The following is a 23,119-nucleotide window of genomic DNA, read 5'->3' as shown; positions in this document are numbered from 1 at the left end:
ACAGGGGCTGATGGACCACACCCACCATGGCCAAGCTGCAAGCTAGCCTGGCGCCCATTCGGACCGAACAGTACACCAGCCGACTTCCCTACTAGGCTCACCCGCTAACGCTGCCTCTGTTACCGGGACGACGGCATTTGGCGCCCAACGTGGGGCCCAAACTCACGACCCTGAGATTAAGTATCTCATGCTCTACCGACTGAGCTAGCCGGGTGACAAAACAACCAGTCAGGGCAACCGAGTGGTAAACCCCGCCCAGACGACAGCGGGCCATCGAGGGTGCGACAGCACCACCAATGGCACTCAACCCACAGGGATACCGTGAACACTCGCAGCCACGTGAATATGACCGGACACCACAGTGCCAACGAGGCTGTCCCAGCGGAACATACCACTGGCATCGTGAGTGCCCCCTCCCTCCATCCCAACGCCAGCACCATACGACACCCTCATCTGGAAATGGGCCACCAGGGGCACGGAACTGAGGAGCCCGCCCCCTACAAGACCACCATCCGCACCACCAGCCATGCCAGCACCACCTACCACAAACCCAGCACCATTAACATCATCGGCACCACCTGCCACAACACTCTCCTGGGCACCACCTGTTCCACCACTGGAGGCCCCACTGGCACCACTGGCTACCGGAAGCACAACTGGCCCCAGGCCAACCCTGGGCCAGCTGTTCCAACTGCAAGACCACCTGCTGCGGATACTGGTGGAGGTGAATGGCCAGCCAGCCGCAGCGCTGGTGGACACAGGCACCAGCCATGGGTTCATCACCCCGAGCCTCGTACCACCAGAGGCGCTCCGGCCTCACCGTGCGGAGCTGCGCCTAGCGACCACCACACAACCAGGAGTGACGGTGGGCCAGGCAGAGATTGAGGTAAGCCTTCGGGACCTTACGACCACAGCGACTGCCCTTGTTGTGAAAGATTTACACGAGGCCCTTGTCCTGGGACAACCATTGCTAGTAGCACATGATGCTGTAGTGGAGCTAAAGTCAGCCCGCATCCACGTGGGAATACCGAAACAGTTCACAGTGTATGGCATAGGCTTCACACCTGAACCACCTAGTGAGCCGCTGACTCTGAGAGAGTTACACCACGAATTCCTCCTACAGTATCAAGCCGCCATCGAACAGGTACTATATGAAAGGCAGGGTGTGTTCGCCACGGCCAGCCCACTCTGACGCACCACAGTGGCAGAACACCAGATCCCCACCACCCATGATCGACCTATCCACCAGCCACCTAGGGGGTATGGCTTCAGGGAGCAGCGTGCCATCCGGGAGCATGTGTCCGAGATGCTGCAAGATGGCATCATCGAGCCATCCAATAGTCACTACAATTCCTGTGTGGTGTTGGCCCCCAAGAATGATGGATCATTACGGTTTTGCGTCGACTTCCGGCCCCTGAACGCCATCCCCGTCAGTGCTCCGCCCCCTCAGATCAGTGTCGAGGCCGCCTTAGCTGGGCTAGGATGGGCCAACGTGTTCAGCACCCTTGGCCTGAAGGCCAGCTACTGGCAGGTGCCCATACAGCATGGGGACAGGGAAAAGACGGCCTTCACGGTCCCGGATGGGCGGCGCTTCCAGTTTAGAGCCATGCCTTTCAGCCTTAAGTGCGCGCCTGCAACATTCCAGGAAATGGTGACACGAGTGCTGGAGGGCTATTTGGGGCAATTTGCCATGGCCTACCTGGACGACGTCATTGTGTTTTCTGAGACATGGGAAGACCATGTCCAACACCTAGCACTCGTCCTGGAGCGGCTGGCCACTCACCACTTAACGGTAGCCCTGCTCAAATGCCACATCGCCGCTTCAGAAGTCGAGTTCCTGGGACACGTCGTGAACGCAGCAGGCAACCGCCCACAGCCCAGCCACCTGCGGAAAATCGCAGAGGCCGAGGTTCCCCGGACTCGCAAGCAATTTCAGCGGTTCATCGGCCTCGTAAACTGGCTGAGGAGTTATGTGCCGAACTTATCTCACGTCATTGACCCCCTGACTGACCTCCTGTCCCCACAACACCTCTACCGGTGGGATGCAATTGCTCAGAAAACATTCAGCCAGGTCAAAATGGTGTTTACACAATGCCATACTCTAGCACGGGTCGACCCAGAGCGTCATTTGTACTTGCAGACCGACGCCAGTACCCTGGGGGTAGGGGCTGTGCTGTTCCACCTGGACTAGCATCGGGGTCGGCAAGTTATAGATTATGCCATCGCGAAGTTCGGCTTGGCAGAACGTCGTTATCATAGTAATGAGCAGGAGTGCCTGGCTGTTGTGTGGGCGATGAAGAAGTACCGCCCACACTTGGAAGGTAAGTCCTTCACACTTCGCACAGACAACCAGTGCCTAACCTGGTTGCATACAATGCAGGGAAGGAAGGGCAAACTGATCCGGTAGGCATTGTTCTTACAATCCTTCGACTTCAACGTCGAACATGTCCCCGGAGCAGACAACCAGCTGCCCGACCTGCTGTCCCGTGAGGTGGGACCTGCTGTCCCGGACGAGCGCAATGAGCTGGTCGACCCAGAAGAGTGGGAAGACATTTTGCCCCCAACAGCCGAGACAGGCTACCTCACCCAGATGCGACTTGCACTCGGATCACAGTCGACACACTGGAAGAGGGCGATCCTCCGTGTACCTTGAACGATGTCCACCGACGGGTACTAGAGGCACAAGAAGTCTCACCAGAAGCTTACTGTCGGCGCCAGTAGGTGACCGAAGGAGATCAGGAGACCTGGAGTACCCAGGACAGGACATTGATGAACCGAGCACCCAGGGAACGGGTCGAGTGGAAAACATATGTGCCACCCGAGGCACGGGAGGCTGCGCTACGTTTCCACCATGACCATGACTTGGCCGGCCACCCAAGTACTGACCAAACACGACAGGCAGTGGGTCAGTTCTACCACTGGCCCGTAGTCACCCGCGATGTACGAGATTATGTGCGTGAGTGTGAGATATGCCAGTCGCGGAAGGCTCGAAGACGAGACGGGAAGGAACAACAGCATCCCTGCTAGCCCACCAAGGCATTCCAAACACTAGCGCTCGACGTGATGGGCCCCTACCCACGAACTCCTAGAGGACACCGCTTCATCCTCGTAGTAACTGACCTCATTACACGCTGAACAGAGGCCTACCCATGTCGGAACGTGCGGGTGGCCATGATCACCAAGATCTTGAGCACAGAGTTCCAGCCACGCTGGGACTACCCACAGTCGGTTCTCACAGACAATGCCAGTCAGTTCCTGGGCCGGTGTTGGAAGGCTTGGTGTGGAGAGCAACAAATCCGGCACCACACTACACCTGCCTACCACCCGCGGGCCAACCCCACGGAACGCAGGAACCAGGAGCTGAAAGTGAAACTCCGCATCCATTTGGGTCAAGACCATGCCCAGTGGGACCAACACCTCACAGACGCACTATTTTGTGTCCGGTGCCAGACGAACGCTGCCACCGGTATGAAACCCGCCGAGATGGTCCAGGGGTGCAACCTGCCACTGCCCGGGGAGTCAACCACTCATGGGGTTCCGCACACAGCGGAAAATTTGGAGGAACGGGCCCAGCGTCGCAACCTCGCGTACGAGGGCGCACACCAGAGGCAATGGGCATACGCTCAGGTTATCACATCTATAACAAATCAACCCCCTCCTGGAGTGCGGGCCGGGGATCAAGTCTATGTCCGGGTCCAACCGTTGTCAGCTGCCCTCACAATTACTGTGCGGGGTTAGCCCTGCGATGGGGCGGGCCCTACACCGCTCAAAAATGGCTTAGCCAGACGTCATACCAGGTATGCCTAGGCGGGCGCCGAGTGAAGAAAATACACCGGAATGACCTACAACTCGCCCCACTCCCAGGACACAGGCTCCCGGGGACACCGACTCCCAACTGCCCATCCGTCGATACGAGGTCACAGGGGGAACCGGATGAACCGCAAACACCCTCCGCTGGGAGGAATAGCGAACTACCCGACGTACAAACCCCGTGCCGACCGTAGTCTCAACAAGAAAACCTGGGGCAATTCAGCATCACAGATGTCTCAGCAGAGGAATCTGAGCCCGAAGCTAATGGCACGCCGCCCACCCTACCGGTCGTGACTGAGTCGGAGGTGCTAGACCCATAAACACTGGAGTCGCCAACTCGCGGTGCCTGGGGCCACCTTGCGCCCCTAGAAGGATCCACCTTCACAATGTATGTGAGTGACCCGGATGAAGAACCACCCATCGGACCACACCGACAGTCACCGCACCCTCCCTTCGTGGAGGACTATGCAGGAGACCGGCCCACAACACCCGGACCAAGAGGCCAAAACCCGAGCTGCCCATGGCGAGGCCTGAGGCTCGCGAACGGTGCAAAACAGGGAGTCCCCAGCGCTATCAGGCTGCTGAAACCAACAATGCAAACATGTCACCAGGAATCCCTGAGCTGGAGAGGGTGCCCTACCAGTCATCATCAGTCTAAATTGGCCCGGAGAGAGTAACAGCTGCATCAATGGACCCACAGATGGGCCCCTCGGTAGGAAGCCCAGAGCAGGAAAGGAGTCCATGCCATCTGCAACAAATGCAGGGGCAACCCGAATATGGGGTAGCCACTGTAAAAACCAATGACAGCCTACAACCTCTGGGGAGTCGGGCAGGAGACGGTCGACCTGACCACCCCCGCCGAGTACGACGGCCACCCAGGTACCTGGAGCATACCACATGGTAAACATCGCAGGGGCCCTCGTCAGGAGACGCCGCCCCTAGGTACACCACGAGGGACGCAGGGGGAAGCAGAGCGCAGACCCTACCAGCGGCGGCCCTCACAGGTGCCTCCCACCTGGACCTGCTGCCAGCAGTGAGGGTGCAAACACTTTGTGGGGGCCCGAGCACGGGGTAAGACCGGGCTTCTCCAGGGAAGGGGGGGGGCATTGGTCATCATATCTCCGTGGGCAGTAAAGCCCGGTCCCCATCCCGCCAGCACCAACCCCCGCTGGCGGAACGCACCCTCACACCCCTCCTCCGAGCAGTCACCATCGCTAGCCAGTCTTCGCCCGCACGACCCAGGATGGACGTGTGACCCTGTGAAGTCCCGGGAGATGTGAGACAGCGAGACGTGAGACGTGAGTAGTGATATATGTGAGTGTTTTCCGGACGCGAACTCCGCACTGCCGGCGAGCCTAGTGAGCTGCACAGGGGCTGACGGCCCACACCCACCGTGGCCTAGCTGCAAGCTAGCCTGGCGCCCATTCGGACCGAACAGTACACCAGCCGACTTCCCTACTAGGCTCACCTGCTAATGCAGCCTCTGTTACCGGGACGACTGCAATACTACCTGTACCAAACAATCTAGGAGTTCATCACTATCACATGTACCATTTCTGGCATTCTATGACACTACAATCAGATAATGTAAGTCACTCCAATCATAGACAGACGAGACTAAACATTTTTAGTCCAATTATGCCGAGAATAACACTGAAGCATAACATGTGTGCATGCATTAAGAACCCTAAGGCTGGTATTCCATGACACAAAAATAAGTGTTTAGGTGTTGAATATGCTACACCTGTACCCAAGTCACGGCCAGTCCTTTATTTTTAGGGCACGTATTTTGGTGTCCTATATTGTCACGGTTCGAAATTTTGCAGGGTTGTTGAAATCAAATTTAGGGACTTAACTGACGGGACTCTGGGCTGGCTGCTCTGTTCACTCGACAGCGCAAGTGGCGTGACCATGTAATTGGGGCACGGGGCCGGCGCGGCGCGCTGCGGGCTTGCAGAATTTTGTTTGTTTGTTCGGCCGCGCGCTGGCGCAGCCACGGGCCGCAGTTACTGGGGCGCGCTGTCGTAACAAGCCGCGCGGTGTGGCCTGCACATCGGGGTAGAGGGGGGTAGTCTTCCCAGATGTTCTAGTTAGTTGTTTAGTAAATTTGGCTTCAATAACGAGCGGTTGTTATGCTAGGCGCGGCAGGGCGCGCGAATTTAAGCGCAAGTGATTGGTGACTCGGGGCTCACTCAGGCGGAGGCTATGCGTCTCCCCTGTGGCCACGAGTTGTTAGGTCGAAAAGTAGTTTGAGTTAAGCTCGGCATGTAATCGTTTCAGGCTCACTCTGGCGGAAGCTATGGCGGACGCCAGAGGCAATGAGTTACTTAGGTCGTAAAGTAATTCAAGTTAGGTCATAATGTAGTCGTCTTCAAGCTTTCGGGCGGAGGCTATGGCCCTCGTCACTAGTCGTTTAGTTCTAATTTTTAAAATGTAATGTTCGTTCGGGTTTTCAAGGGCAGGAGAGGCCCCTACGTTAGTTTTTAAAGTAATCAATCAAGAGGTGCTTTTCGGAAAATGTGAGTATGGAATTATCTTTGTTTTAATTTTAAGTATAAATTATGAGTTGATGTATTCGGAAGGACTAGGAAAGAGTTTAGTGAAGTTCTCTCTTTCTCTCTTGTAAGGTCGTTCAACAGTTAAGGAAGTAATGAAGAGTGTTGTTGTAAATTTTTATCCCGCGTGGTAAATGTTCGTCAAGACTGATTTTTCTTTATTTGACTTTAAGAATAAAATAATTTTTAATTTAGTATTATGTTATTTTGCAAAATCTCCTTAGTTCAGCTCTCACCAGACATCCTGTACGGGATGACGAACCTATGATCATAGGTACAGTAAAGTATTTTATGAAGTTACGACTAGTTGAAGCCAGCAAGCGAGTTGTTTCTATGTAAAGAGCTACGATTCTCTCCCCCCTCTGAAAGTGACACGTGACAGAAATGGTGGTGGCACCGGCTAGGTGGCACGTGACAGAAATGGTGGAGGCGCCGGGTAGGTTCTATTTCTGGAGAGAGAGGGAGATTTTTTATGTTTATTATTAAGTTAGTTTCAGCTTCTGATAGCAGGTTAATAAGAGTTTACTTGAGGAGAGGATTACGGAATTTAATCTAAGTGGAGGAAGTCTTTGAGATTTTTTTTTTGACGTAACAGATGTTTATTTGAGGATACTTGTAAGGATAAAGTTTATAGTGATAAGTTGTTTTAAGTCGTTGAGTTTATCGGGGATTATTACGTGAGGAGAATACGTTATAATTTAAATGATTAATAGAGATAATGCAAGTGGTTTAATTTAATTGAAATTAATTTTAAGATTGTAGGTTAAGAGAGTTAAAATTTAAAATAAAGTTTTTTTCGTAAATAGGAATTATTTTCAAGTGAAGTTTGTTTTGTTGTCGTGCGCGTAGGAGACGAGACGTACGAATTAAATCAGTCGAGGGAAGGATAGACGGTAAAAAGGAATTAAAGAGAAAACGAGATTTTATTTAAAAGAGAGTGAAAGAATTTATAGTGATGTTTTGTTTTAATTAGAAAAATGTTGAGAGTTGTTTCAGAACGACACGTCAGTGGACGTGGCAGAATGAACACGTGACGGGGAGGTGCTGAGACCTAGCGGAGAACAGAGGAACCGCAAGCGAGGGTTGGCGCACCTGATGGAATTCGGTGACGTCACGGGCTCATACGGAGACGTGGACGGCCGTGACCTTGTTTTGATCAGCTGTACGGTAACTTAGCGATAAGAAAATAGACTATTATTTAATAATTTAAATTTAAGAGTGTTTTAGGAGAAGAGGAACTTTCAGTATGTAAGTAATTTATTTTAAGAAGGATATGATGTATAGGCTAGAAGTGTTACGTTGTAAGTTGTTTATGTTTTTGTTGGTTAAATTCTACCTCGGTTTTAAAAATAATTTTTGGGATTTGTAAACAGTTATCAAGGAGGTACACTATAAAATCGATAAGCATTGAGAAAAGTGGGAAGGATAGTTTTTGTGTGTAGAGGGAATTTACTCCAAGGGAACAGAGAGACAAAATTAATGTTTTCATTAGGGCGAGGGACCCGAATGCGAGGTGTTGTGTCCCTGGGAAGTAGGGATTGTAGCGCAGACCCATAGGAGATGGGCTGGCTACGTGAATTAAGGGTCAGGAGAATCCTGAGAGTTGTGAGTAGTTTGGGGCAGGAGTTCCCCATGGTAGTACCGAAGTGGCTATCCTGTATGGGATAGGGTACCATTTCAATGAATTTTGTTGGTGGGGTTAGAGTCCCCTGTTGTGTAGTGGGCCTAGAGCAGATAGGCACTACAGTGAAATTTTTGGTTATTTTGTGAGGTAAATTCCCTGGGTTAAGTTAGAGAATGTGTTAACAGTTAGGAAGGAGGGAAATGAGAAACATTGCTGTAGAGAGTTAGTGTACTTGCCTAATGTGAAATTGAATTTTAATAAATTAATTAATGAGAAAGTTTGGTAAATATGTATTAAACGGATTAGCGCCAAAAAAAATCGTACAAATATGAAATAACTTTCATTATATGCTATCTTACGTACTCTCTTCAGAACCGCCTGCGGAGATAAAAAATTCCAATTACTTTAGGAGATATCGAATTTTTTAATCTTCATTTTTTGGCGATTTTTTTTTAAAAAAAATTTAAAAATCCGAAAATACCTTTATTCTGTGCTCTTAAACTTCCTTTTTTCATTAAACCCGGCTGAGATAAGAAATTCCAAATACTTTTGGAGATATCGAATTTTTTAATTTTCATCCTGTGCACTCGTGCGGCGATAACGGTTGCTTGTTTACAAGTATCATTTTTTTTTTTTGCGATGTTCCCGAACGGAGAAACCTAAGATGCACATAGAGTTCTGCCATTCCCGATTACACCCGAACAATTCACCTTCGGCCAACCTCGGGTTTATTTATTAATATTTCTCTGTTTATTTTAATGTAGCTATACTAACCTAACTAACCATCCAAATGGTTTTAAAGTGTTTTAATGTAGCTAACCTATCCGACCACTTTTAATATTTCAATTCATTTTTCCTGCGCAAAAATAAATAAATCCCGAGGTTGGCCGAAGGTGAATATTCGGGTGTAATCGGGAATGGCAGAACTTTATGTGGATCTTAAGAACTCTCACGTAAACGAATACATCATGTAAAAAGAAACTTACGTGAGTTTATTCTGTTCATCCTTTTTCCCAGTTTGTTAGGTCAGGTCAGCTACATTATAAATACTTTAAAACTAAACAACCAATAAAATTAATTTTATTATTTTTAATGTCTGTTCAGTTTCAAAGTATTTATAATGTAGCTGACCTGACCTAATCTACCTTTGTCCCATTTTGTTAGGTCAGGTCAGTTACATTATAAATACTTAAAACTATACAACATGTAAAATAAATTGATATTATTTTTAATTTCGGTTTATTTTGAAGTATTTATAATGTAACTAACCTTACCTAATGGAAAATTTATGTTATTTAGACATTCACGCGCACACGGCAAAATATAAAATGGCGACGGTCAAATTATTACACACGTCTGGTATAGCAAAATAAGAACGGCCATATCTCCAAAAGTATTTGGAATTTTTTATCTCCGCAGGCGGTTCTGAAAAGAGGACGTAAGATAGCATATAATGAAAGTTATTTCATATTTGTAAGATTTTTTTTGGCGCTAATCCGTACAATACATATTTACCGAAAGTTTTTTTGGTCAAATGATAATGGAAGGGAATTAATTAATTTTTTTTGAGTAAGGTGTTTTAAGTAATGAAATAAAATAATGTGAAGTAAGTTTGAATAATTGGGGAGGAGTTTCTTTAAGAGTTTAGATACTTGTTTTTGAATTTATTGAGATATTCAGCCAGTGGAGTTTGAGTGTGAGAGATACAGTGAGATTTCAAGGAAATCGGTTGTTTATTAATTAGGAAGAATGAGATTTTATGATTTAGAGTCAGTAAGCAGAGTTAAATTTATGACATGATATTTGGTGACAGTTTACAGTTATTAAGGAGAAAACAGAGTAATCTATTTATTTTTATTTTAATGGTTTGAAGATAAGATTATGAATTTTTTTTTGAAAGTTTCTTGGGCATGTTTGAATAATTTTTATTTGGATTTTAAGAAATTACAGAGAAAATTTAATTGATTTACATTAGTTTGGAAGTATGGAGGTTTAGTGTTCGATTAGCCCTAACTTGATGGTCGGATCCCAAAAGAATGCCGTAAAACCGATAGCCATTTGAGAGGAATGCGGTAGGCGCTTGTGTAGAGAGGGGTTGTGGGAAAACTCCTTGGGACTGATGGCAGATCAGGGGCCCTAAATAGTGTGTGATGCTGTAAAACCAGTGCAGGGGAAAGCCTGGTATGCTTAAATTTTTGGGCACAGGTTAGGTAAACCTGGGGTTCCATGGGATTTAGTCATGTTAGCTGCTGTGGGACATTAAGATTTCCAGGCTCCATAGTAAATTCAATGTTAGATTTTTGTTTTCTTAAAATAATAAATTTGTTTTTTTAAATTTTTTTTGAGAAATTTGATTTGGAACAGTGAAGACAGACCCCGAGGAATAGTAGTTGTCATGCTGTGAGAGGAGAAGGTGGTAGGCCTAAAAAGGGTACAGGCACCACAGAGGTGATTTGTATTGCATAATTTAAATATGAGGAAAATTGAGAAATTGAAATTTTGTTGTTGGTTTGTACACCCATAAGAAGAGTATAGGCAGAATTTTTATTGTTATGAGATGTCTAATTTAATTGAAAAGAAGAAAGTTTAAAGATGCAAGGTAACATTATTATTGTAATAATTGAAAGAGATTAAGAGGTAGAGAGAAATAGTTAATAATTTTTAAGTAAGTACTAAAGTCTACATATAGGAAGTAAGTAACTAAGAATGAATAATAAGTTAAGTCTAGAGTAAAAGTTAGTTTATTGTGTTAAGTTAAGAGTCATAAGAAAGTTTTTTTTATAAGAATGTCTTTGATAGGAAGTATTAGAAACTTAAATGGGAATTTTAGGGTAACATAAATAATGTAGGTAATGAATAATAAATAGATGGTAGGTCTTAAGTTAGGATTAACATTTTAAGCAGAATGTAATTGAGAAGAAGGAAAATAAGTAGGCCTAAATAGAAAAAAAAAAGGAGTATTTTATGGTAAAGAAATTTTTTAAAATAATAAACAATGAATAATAATGTTGTTTCAGGGTAATGTGTACTAATAATACAATTTTTTTTTAGGACCAAAGAACAGGAATTATGTAATTTAAATTAACAATTATTTGAAACTGTTACAGATACCATAAGATGAGCTGAGCAGCAATACAGTATACAAGATTGCAAGAGTTCGAGAGACAAGATGCAAGATTTCAGAAACAAGAACCAAGACTGAAGATACAAGAGAAGAGAAAGCTGGCAGCCATGGACTTACAAGTGGAGATTAATAAGGTCATGTAAAGTTTTATTTTTTTTTGGAAGACAGCCACTGTAGTTTTTTTTGTTATAAACAGTCTTTAAGGAACTTTTTAGGTTATAGTAATGGAATGGAACTAGTGAGTTGTGGTAGCTGTCAAAGAGAACTAATACCTTAAGTTTAATTTTTAAAATTAATGTTCTTAATTTACAGAGGGATTAGTAGTTTTTTTTTAACCTTATTTAGGTTGGAATTTAAATACCATAGCTTATTGTGAATGTGTACGAACAGTTCAAGTTCACAGTACTGATAGGTAGGTCAGATGATCTTATTGATTTTGATGATTTGTTTTTGAGTTGATTTTAAGTGTTGTGGATTAGACAATGAAATAGTTTTGAAAACTTAAATAATTTCAAACTAAGAAATAGTAAATTTAATTTTAACTTAAGGACACCAAAATTTAAATTTTTTTTTTTAATTAGTAATGTTTGAAAATTTTATACTCTACATGAAAGGTTATAAACAAACTGATCGGATGGAATAAGGATGCAGTAAATCACAATTTCAGTTAGAATTATTGATTAGCTTTTGAGGTTATGAAGGAAAAGTTGCTATAATTTAAAAGTTTAAATAAAATGTTTTTTTTTTTTTAAATTTGTTTGAAATATAAAGTTTAAAAGTTAATTAGTCATGATCTAGGTGGGTGATGGGGTGGGAACTGGCCACTCTTTTTCCCTATAACCTCCCTAACATGGCCTTCTATTACATCTAACAGAAAAAAAAGAAGAAAAAGAATACTTATTATTAGTTAGAATGTTTTTTCATGAAGATACCTGATGAACTTTTTATTGTTTGGAAGCATAGTAGCAAGATTAATCAGATGTTTTACTCGGAGGAAGAAGAAGAAGATAAAACTGTTTTATGACTCTACAAGCCAGAGAGTGGTGTTTCCCCTCTGAGCTTCTCTTGACTTCGTGTTTTACTCTCATGGGATAGCTGGTTCGGCACCATGGAGAGAGATTGGTGGGCATTGTGGTTGCCCCCAGAAGAAAAGAAGAGTAGAAGAGGTTATGGGTGGGTCATGTGAAGTGACCTTCAACCCAGTTACTTTGCGGGGACTATTTGCTGTATAGAGAAGATCAAGACTCAAGAGTTAGGGAAAATCATTGGAGGTCATGTTTCCCTTCCTTAAGTTTTTCCTATCAAATTATTTGCCTGATTAGATTATGCTAAGGGTGGGATCATAGGCGTGCGCAGGACTTCAGTAGTGGTGGTGCCGGATTACAAAACAGCCCTATCATTCACGGACCCGAGCCTAACCCGGGGTCCCGGGGGTCCTCCCCCGGAAAAATTTGGATTTGAAAGCGCAAAATGGTGCTATTTAAAGAGTTTCCGAACAAAAACATTAAATACACAGATGTAAAAATGTTAACATTTTTTATGACAAATTATGGCATTGAGCGTTTTAATCGCCAGGAAAACTACTAAACTATTTACAGTTTTAAGCTTTGTTGAGCCATAAAGTAAATTGCACAAATTGTTTGCACGGAATTCATGCTGGTGGCTTTAAAAAACCGTACTTACATGTTTTCTGAAGACGCCAAATAAATGCTAGAAAAAACATTCTCGAATGTTAAGTTTTAAAATCAACAAATCAAGGGAGTTTTTGTAACATACCTCAAATATGTAAAATATTAAAATAATAAAAATACACAAATAAGAGTGGGCAAAAGTTTTAACTTTTGGAATACAACAAAAATGTTTTGTCGGGGACTGCATAAAAGTCAGTGGCGTAGCCAGGATTTGTGTATGGGGGGTGTTAAGAAGCATGCCCCCCCTCCGTATTAAAGCGGGGGGTCCGGAGGTCCTCCCCCGGGAAAATTTGGATTTTAAGGTGTAAAATATTGCTATTTTAGCAGTTTTCGGTACTTAAATTTAAATATTGTAATGGTAATTTTTTTATTAATTTTAATATGAAATTTGTTTGAGTGATGAATAAGAAATTAATTAAAGATTTTTGCTAAGGGGGGGGGGGGTGGTTTGAATCCCTACCCCCCCCCCCCCCCCCTGGCTACGCCCCTGATATAAGTCATTGAGTAATCCTTTTCGGGACCCGGCTTTTTAATTTTAATCACCTATTTATACATCATACAGCCAGATATATACAGCAATTAACGAACCATAACAACTGTCAACTAGTGAAAATAAAATGATAATTAATTAATGAGTGATCCAAGTAACAAACACAGGCTGTAATCGTGTACTCATTAGAACAGTAAACTGATGAGTAAACAGTAAGAGTAAACACTGCACAGTAGTGCTACCTGGCGGACGGCGGCTATTATTCCGTGCGCCTGCCGAGTGGAATGAACAGTGGACAGGACACCGAGCGCGCGCATTCTATGTAATTCGAGGAGAACTAGGAGTAGTATTTACATTTCAGAAGTTTCGTAGCCGCGGCCCGCGTGTACAACACAAGTAATTGCACCTGACTTGTTTCCGTATGTATAGTTGGTTCGATTGATAATTGATATACTGATAGTGTTATGAACACCTATCTGTAACTCGACACGATTGGAAAACATATTTTTTTTTGGAAATAATAAGGTTTTTTGTAAGTAAGTATTATTTCTGCTTGTAAAAAATAAAATAACGTTAACCCTAATGGTGGTGCCAAGGCACCTGTGGCACCTACCGTGCGCACGCCTATGGGTGGGATACTTTGTTAGCAGCTGAATTTAAAATGAATTAATTAATCTTATTTTTTTTTTTGTGTGTATGCATCCTTGACCACCGATTGCAGTTTAGATGTTAGTTCTGTATTTGTCAGGCGTGATGGTAATGCCTGTTGATGATGTTTCAGAATTGTAATCTGTTCGTGATGAGGATGGCACAACTCCGAAGCAGATGTGGGGAGAAGTTGTGAGCTGCCCTGGAAGCCAGTCCAGTAGTGGTTGGAGTTGAGTGGTGTTTGCTGATGGCCAGCCCAGGGAGCTACTCTTCTCGACAACACTGACTTCGAGGAGTTGCACCAACCTTCACGAGATAAGAGTTTAATTAATTGAAACACTGATAATTTTGAAAAAAACACTTAATTTTTTTTTGAAGAACGAAAGAAGTATTGTGATAAACGGAAACTGGAAAAAAAAATAATAATGATAATTATCAAGAATTTGCACATTGTTGAACGAATACTGAGAAACTAAGAACATTAATTTAATTTGTAAAGAGAGCTTCACTAACAGAACAATTTTTTTTTAGTATTGAGAACTCGAGCCTCTGAAGGTCCCTGTGAGAACAAACCAGATAAAAGTTTTACATTTTTATTTTTATGAATACTTCATGTTTTAAATAAATCTTGTGCAGAATCTAGATGTATGTTCAGACAGTAAGGAACTAAGAAAATTATTATTTTTGTGAAATGAGGAATTTATAGTTATGGTTTAATGGAAAAAGACAATTTGTAATTTTGAGGTAGCTCGATGGGGCTCGAGCTCTGTGAGGGGAGGGTTATGTCACGGTTCGAAATTTTGCAGGGTTGTTGAAATCAAATTTAGGGACTTAACTGACGGGACTCTGGGCTGGCTGCTCTGTTCACTCGACAGCGCAAGTGGCGTGACCATGTAATTGGGGCACGGGGCCGGCGCGGCGCGCTGCGGGCTTGCAGAATTTTGTTTGTTTGTTTGTTCGGCCGCGCGCTGGCGCAGCCACGGGCCGCAGTTACTGGGGCGCGCTGTCGTAACAAGCCGCGCGGTGTGGCCTGCACATCGGGGTAGAGGGGGGTAGTCTTCCCAGATGTTCTAGTTAGTTGTTTAGTAAATTTGGCTTCAATAACGAGCGGTTGTTATGCTAGGCGCGGCAGGGCGCGTGAATTTAAGCGCAAGTGATTGGTGACTCGGGGCTCACTCAGGCGGAGGCTATGCGTCTCCCCTGTGGCCACGAGTTGTTAGGTCGAAAAGTAGTTTGAGTTAAGCTCGGCATGTAATCGTTTCAGGCTCACTCTGGCGGAAGCTATGGCGGACGCCAGAGGCAACGAGTTACTTAGGTCGTAAAGTAATTCAAGTTAGGTCATAATGTAGTCGTCTTCAAGCTTTCGGGCGGAGGCTATGGCCCTCGTCACTAGTCGTTTAGTTCTAATTTTTAAAATGTAATGTTCGTTCGGGTTTTCAAGGGCAGGAGAGGCCCCTACGTTAGTTTTTAAAGTAATCAATCAAGAGGTGCTTTTCGGAAAATGTGAGTATGGAATTATCTTTGTTTTAATTTTAAGTATAAATTATGAGTTGATGTATTCGGAAGGACTAGGGAAGAGTTTAGTGAAGTTCTCTCTTTCTCTCTTGTAAGGTCGTTCAACAGTTAAGGAAGTAATGAAGAGTGTTGTTGTAAATTTTAATCCCGCGTGGTAAATGTTCGTCAAGACTGATTTTTCTTTATTTGACTTTAAGAATAAAATAATTTTTAATTTAGTATTATGTTATTTTGCAAAATCTCCTTAGTTCAGCTCTCACCAGACATCCTGTACGGGATGACGAACCTATGATCATAGGTACAGTAAAGTATTTTATGAAGTTACGACTAGTTGAAGCCAGCAAGCGAGTTGTTTCTATGTAAAGAGCTACGATTCTCTCCCCCCTCTGAAAGTGACACGTGACAGAAATGGTGGTGGCACCGGCTAGGTGGCACGTGACAATATTTTGTCGATCTGTTATTAAATTTCGCGCATGCGCAGAGATTACTGTTTCGTTGCTTTCGTTCAGATGGCGAACCCGGATCTGGTGCCATTAACTCGTATATATTCAATTTCGTAAATATCGGGGATGTATCAAAAGTAGTGATGTGCCAAATAAAAATTTATGGTAGCGAAAATATTCTGAAATACAATTTGTAGATCATAATGGTCATAACAATAATTAATCGCAACATGAAACGTACTTGAAAAAAAATTGATTGTCTGTAAAGTCGGTTTACGGACGAAAGTTTTACGTAACGTCATAACAAAACATTGATTGATCCAGAAGAAAAGGAAATATCATATTCGGCCTGAGACTGAGCCATAATAGGTTTTTGCAACCAAACCATTTAGGCATTAAAAATATTATATTCTTTGAGGAAATTTTTATTTTTTTTTATTTTTCAATCTTTTGCATGATAAAATCTACCTCTGCATACTTTTATGAATAAAATTGAATCATTTTTATTGAATTATCACAATTTTGTATGGATACAAAGGAGTGAAATGAAATGTGCAATTGAATTAATAAATTTACTTTTATTTGCATTCATTAATTCAAATATATTTATTACTTTTGAAATGTTGCGTGCGCCATATTTATTTTTACAAGTACAAAAAAATTTTCGCAGCTGCGGGATTTCGAACCGACAACCTTTAGTTCAAGAGTTAGTTGCGCTAACCACACGCCCACGAGGCCATACTAAGGTAATGTAGTTTCAAATGTTATATATATATATAAAACACGATTTTATAACAAATACACATCACAAATACACCAAACTTATTTATAATGTGTTACAATATTTTTTAAAACATTGTGCTAAAGATCCTGGGTGTAATTTGAATTATTACGTGTAACTGTAAAACACCATTGTTGGTTCAAAACTTATTTGATTTTTCAACATTACTTTTAAATAACTGTACCGATTGTGCTGAAAATCGGTGTACGATCGTTTAATTACATAATATTAATAATTCAAACGACGAAAATATGATTGAAAAGTCAAATCGATGGTTGTTCCAATCGAGTGGAAGAGAGATGCCACGCATATGTACAATGAGCATGAAGAGAGATGCCACGCATGCGTACAATGAGCAAACAGAACACATCCGTAGTGGGACATCCGTAGTGGGACACTTTTTCGTGCGTGCAGCCGGCGTTCATCGATTTATTAGACGTTGTCACGTCAAAAATTAGAATTATCCATTTATGTCGTGCGATGATGCAGATATCTCCAGGATCTTTGCCATAACAAATTTATCGATGGTTACCAAACGTTTGCTAGAATGCATTGTTACCAGTTTCTGGGCAAGAAACTGTTTATTATAACAGTTGCTTTTCTTTTCTAATGCTGCGCGTGTGACTATTCAATTCGGGACAAGCGTTACGGCCAGGACGGGCAGCACTATGTATAGGGCTGTGCCGTAATGAATTAATCAGACATCAGTCGGTATTTTGTCATGTCCACCAGTTTGGCCTCGGCTGGTATGATAGCACAAGCCCCAAGTGCGCCACCCATCCTACATAATGTATGGGGAGGAAAGTTAGTTCGCCACCCGCCCCTAGATGGCAGACAAAGGGGAATGTAAATTAAGGAAACTTTGTCTACCTGCCCAGCCTAATTCAGGACAAATATGTAAATACACAGTGTTGTAACAAGAAGCCTGTAAATTATACAAGTGAATGTAAATAGTATTGTAATTCGAATATGTATGCACAGGAAGGGTACAGATGTGCCCTCCCTGATGAATATGTACATACATTGTATATTTACTCTGGCTGAGCTAAGCCAGGCAGAAAGCTCTTCCCAGTAATTCTGGGTAAATAAAAGTGGCAAGAATACTTGAGCAGTATTATTTAGACAGTAACCTCTCTGGAGGACCGCTCCTCCTTCCTACCTCTCCCTGCTCTTGGGCAGCAACCCCTACTCGGGAACCACTCCCGCTCTCCCCCCCCCCCTGCTCTTGGGCAGCGACCCCATCTCGGGGACCGCTACTGCTCTCTCCCCCCCCCCTCTGCCTGATCTCTCCCTGCTCTGGGGCAGCGACCCCTGCTTGGGGACCGCTCCCGCTTCACCCCTCTGTCCGATCTTCCCCTGCTCTTGGGCAGCGACCCCTGTTCGGGGACCGCTCCCGCTTCTCCTCTCTGCCTGGGACAAGTCAATTTGGCGCCCAACGTGGGGCCAGTCAGCTTGGATAACCTGAGGACCTCGCCCTGCTTCTACAAGAGCTGTCAGTACAGCCGGAGCTAGCATCCACTTCCAGGAGTGAAGATAACACCTGGTGGCGCCCAACAGAAATACCGCAATGGAGTCTACACCGTGTGCCGCTCCAGATTGCCGTACCCAGGATGGACCCCAAACCCCCTGCGTGTGTTGCAGGACATTATTCCACTTGCAGTGTCTGGGACACAATAATCGAGACATCGATCCCCAAGACTTCATCCACATATGCCAAAGCTGCCGAGAACAATTGCGGGACCAGAAGCCAACGTCAGTTGTACCACGCCGATGCTTCGCCCGAGACTGCCACGGACTGCCCTAGTGCTTACCACCTGCAAGAGCTGCTATCGGGAGTACCATCTATCCTGCTTAGGCTGGGATGACACCCCACTGAACCTCACGGAACTCTCTTTCAAGTGCGGGATATGTAGGAACACCCCAGAAATTCCTAGTGGCGCCGAAACGAAGATGACACCGAGGCCTTTCCGGGGACAAGACCATGAGGATCCAGTCAAACAGCTCCAGCACTGGGAGCAGGCCCTACAGACCCAGGGGATTCCCTAGGGCGAATGGATTGACCATGTCGGAGGACTACTAATGGGAGAAGCTACTGGATGGTGGAAGAGTCATGAAGGACTTTACGACACCTGGGAAGATTTCGCCTCAAGTTTCGCCAACCAGTTCGGCAGCCTGCCACGAATCGCGGAACTTACTGCCCAGTTGTTCAGCCGCAAGCAGAAGGACAACGAGGAAATAGAGTTTCCTCGCCCGCAAGAAGAAACTATATGAACGCCTCTACCCTGATAGAAATGTGAAGGAATTCCTTCCTACGGCACTGGAATTGGTCAGACCCAACCTACGGCCATTCCTCAGACACCCACCTCCCAAGGATTGGGCAGAGCTACATCTCCGAGCAACCGCAGTACAACGGGACTATCAAGAGACCCGGAGCACTCCCACGGGAAAAGTAAACGCCTTCCCCACTCGGGGGGAGAAACCTGTCAGCCGCCAGGAGGTACCAAAATGCTGGTACTGCCCTGAGAGGCACTTCAACGCAGAATGCCCAGTCCGACGCCAACAGCGGGACACCCAGGACAAGAAGCCCTTGCAGGGAAATGCCTAAGGGGAAGGAAACCTACCTCCGGAACCTTCCCCAAGGGAATGGAGGAATACAAGAACCCACTTGCCATATCAAGAGAACCAGAGGGAGCTGGGCAAGTGACGAGCATCCAGCAGGACCACCCTCGGGTCCTACCCCGCCTTTCCGTACAACTGGGCCCTCACCAAATCTATGCATTACTGGATTCTGCAGCCACTACCAGTTACGTAAAAGCCGAGTTGGTTCAGAAGATTGGAGCCGCCATGACCACACAAGTACAGTATGCCCAACTGGCACAACGAAACACCCGTATTATGCTCCAAGGCAGGACCTCCTTGAGATGCCACATTGGAGACAGGGAAGTGCCAGTTTCCTGCTGGGTAGCCAAGGACCTCCATGAAGACATGATACTGGGGCAAGACTGGCTAATTGAACAAAAGGCTGTTATGGATTTCGAAGCAGAGCGGATATGTTTTGGAAGAGCTCCACGCCAAACCCTCTACTGGGTAGCCCGGCGAGTAACTGAGACATCACTACCGGAACTATCATTGGCAGACCTACAACAAGCCTTCCCTGAGTCTCTTCAACAACAATTGGTTGATATGCTCCAGCCCTATAGAGTTGTCTTCATGCCCAATGGAAACCTGCCACGGACTTCAAGTGCATGTCACCAAATCACGCTGAAAGACAACCGTCCCATCTACTGTAGGCCGGGGGATCCCCCACACCACAAGCGGAAGTTGATTGCAGAACAGGTGGCTGAAATGCGGGAGGCGGATATCATAGAGCCCAGCCGGTCTCCATACAACTCGAAAATTGTCATAGTGACAAAAAAGGACAAGACACCACGCTTTTGCATTAACTTCCAGCCGCTGAATGAGGCGACAGTCAGTGCAGCGCCCCCGGCAGTAAATATCCACGAAACGCTTAAAGCCATTGGTACAGCACGGGTATTTTCCACCCTGGATCTTAAATCAGGGTACTGGCAGATCCCCATGCACCCAAACTCCAAGCATTTGACTGCCTTCACCACTCCGACAGGGGAGCGTTATCAGTTCAAAGTCATGCCCTTTGGCTTGAAGAATGCCCCTAGTACGTTCCAGCAAATGATGTCACAGGATGTATTACCGGACCTCATTGGGCAATGCTGCTTTGCCTACCTCGATGACATTATTATTTTTTCCAACTCTTGGGAGGAGCACCTAACCCATCTAGCACAAGTACTGGAACGGTGTCAGTTACACCATCTAACTTGTCATCTAAAAAAATGTCACTTTGAAAAGAGCCAACTGGAGTACCTGGGACACATCGTATCAGCAGATGGAAACGAAGCTAATCCAGAGAAAATACCGGCCATCATGGAAGCTGAAGCGCCCAGATCGGTACGTCAAGTCCGGAAGCTATTGGGTCTCTGCAATTGGATCAGGGAATTTGTACCACATTTCTCTAGTATCTGCCAACCCATTACCGATCTGCTGAGCCCCCAAGTGCGCTTTCACTGGGGGGCCGAACAAGCACAAGCCCTGGCAGACCTCCGCAAGACATTCTCCCAGATCAAGAGGCTAGGCCGACCCGACCCAACCCAGCCATTCATTCTACAAACAGATGCCAGCCAAAAGGGACTAGGAGCGGTACTATACCAGGAACCGACTCCGGGAAACCGAAGGATCATCTCCTATGCCAGCACCAAGCTATCACCGGCAGAACAAAAATACCAAAGCAATGAGCTGGAGTGCTTGGCCATCATGTGGGCCATCAAGCGATTTCGGCCATACCTGGAAGACCAGCATTTCACGTTGCGTACCGACAACAGGGCACTTACGTGGCTGGGATCCATGAAGGACAGTAAGGCGAAACTTACCCGCTGGGCATTGATGCTACAGGAGTTCGATTGCACCATTGAACATTGTGCCGGGAAGGACAATGAGTTCGCAGATGCCTTGTCCCGAGCACCCACAGGGCCACCACTGGAAGATGACTTCCAAGACTACGACAGGATGGTCACAGACCCAAACCCACTCCCTCCAACAGCAAAGGAAGGGATGAGCCTACAGCAAACGGGGATCCCAGGGGAAAGTCTCTGCCAAGCTATAACACAGGGCCAACAAGCAGACCCAGGCATTTGTATGATGGCGCAGCGCTTGCAGCGCATACATAATACCCCACCTTCTGAGCAATCGCCCGCTGATCAACAGTTTGCTCGCACCCACCGCCTCCACCCCGCTGGCCTAGTGAGATGGCCTGACAAGGGGGCCAACCCACAACTATTAGTTCCCCGAGCCTTAAGGGAAAAGGTAGTAAGGGAATACCATGATGCGGATCTCGCCGGCCACCCCGGCATGGCGGAAACCCGGAGGGCAATCCAAAAGGGATACACCTGGGATGGGATAAAGAGGGATGTGGAAGAGTATGTAGGGCAATGCTATCGATGCAACAAGGCCAAAGCACACCGACCTGCGGGGCCCGACCACCTTCATCCTCGCCGCCCAGAGAAACTCTGGGAAACAGTAGCAGCCGACCTCATGGGGCCATACCCCAAGAGTGCCCGGGGAAATCGATTCCTATTAGTGGTTACCGACCTTTTCTCCAGATGGGTGGAGGCATTTCCCTTGAGAAACTCTAAAGCACCAAAGTTAATACAAGCCTTGGAGAATGAAGTCTTCTCACGCTGGGGATATCCCAAACAGATCCTTACAGACAATGGGAAGCAATTCACCGGAGAACAATGGGACAAAGCCTGCAAGCGATGGCGAGTGAACCGATGGACCACCGCACTGTACCACCCCAGGGGGAACCCCACAGAGCGAAGGTATCAAGAAATTAAAACGGGAATACGGATTCGGCTTGGGGAAGACCACCGCCAATGGGACTCACATATCCCATCGATATTATTCTCCCTTCGGAACAGATACAATGAAGCGCTCGGCTGCAGCCCCAGCCAGTTGCTGCTGGGAAACGAACTTCCCCGACCTGGAGAATGGGAGTTACCCACTACACAACCCCAACAAGTCGAAGAAGCACAGGAGCAAATTCCGCACACCGGAGCCGAAGCCGAAGCCCGACAACAAGCCGCCAGAGAACATCAGTCTCAATACCACCAAAGGGTTCATCCTGCGTCTCCTGAAGGAGTACAAGAATCAACACTCCAGGTAGGGGACTGGGCCTACTGGTGGACACACCCAATGTCCTCACAGGAGGATAACTTCTGCGCCAGCCTCTCCCCTAGGTGGCAGGGACCCTACCCAATCGTGGGGAGACGCGGGCAAGTGCTCGACCTAGAAATGAATCCTCAGAAGACCATCAAGGTCCACCAAAAGGACCTACGAAAATCCCCACTAAGGGATCCCACCGGGAAACCTAACCCGGGCCCAGATAACCTCCGCAAATCCCCATCATTAGGGACAATGTCATCAGGACCCCAGGACACTCGGCAAGAAGAAAACACCACTCCAAGAAGACACTCCAGTCCATGCCAGAGGCTACGACCACGGGATCGCCTCACCAAACCGGCACGGTACAGGTTGTCATAAAGCGAAGTGTAGTGGCCAGTGTAGAGGAGCCAGCCCTGGGACTGAAGTCCAGCGTGCTGACTCCTGGCATGTGCAACGATCCCAGTCAAGGCCACAGAGGGAGGGGGGCGAATTGTCATGTCCACCAGTTTGGCCTCGGCTGGTATGATAGCACAAGCCCCAAGTGCGCCACCCATCCTACATAATGTATGGGGAGGAAAGTTAGTTCGCCACCCGCCCCTAGATGGCAGACAAAGGGGAATGTAAATTAAGGAAACTTTGTCTACCTGCCCAGCCTAATTCAGGACAAATATGTAAATACACAGTGTTGTAACAAGAAGCCTGTAA

The sequence above is a fragment of the Bacillus rossius genome, chromosome 1 (genome assembly GCF_032445375.1).
Source record: "Bacillus rossius redtenbacheri isolate Brsri chromosome 1, Brsri_v3, whole genome shotgun sequence".
Taxonomy (NCBI): Eukaryota; Metazoa; Arthropoda; class Insecta; order Phasmatodea; family Bacillidae; genus Bacillus; species Bacillus rossius.
This window is presented reverse-complemented; position numbering follows the sequence as displayed.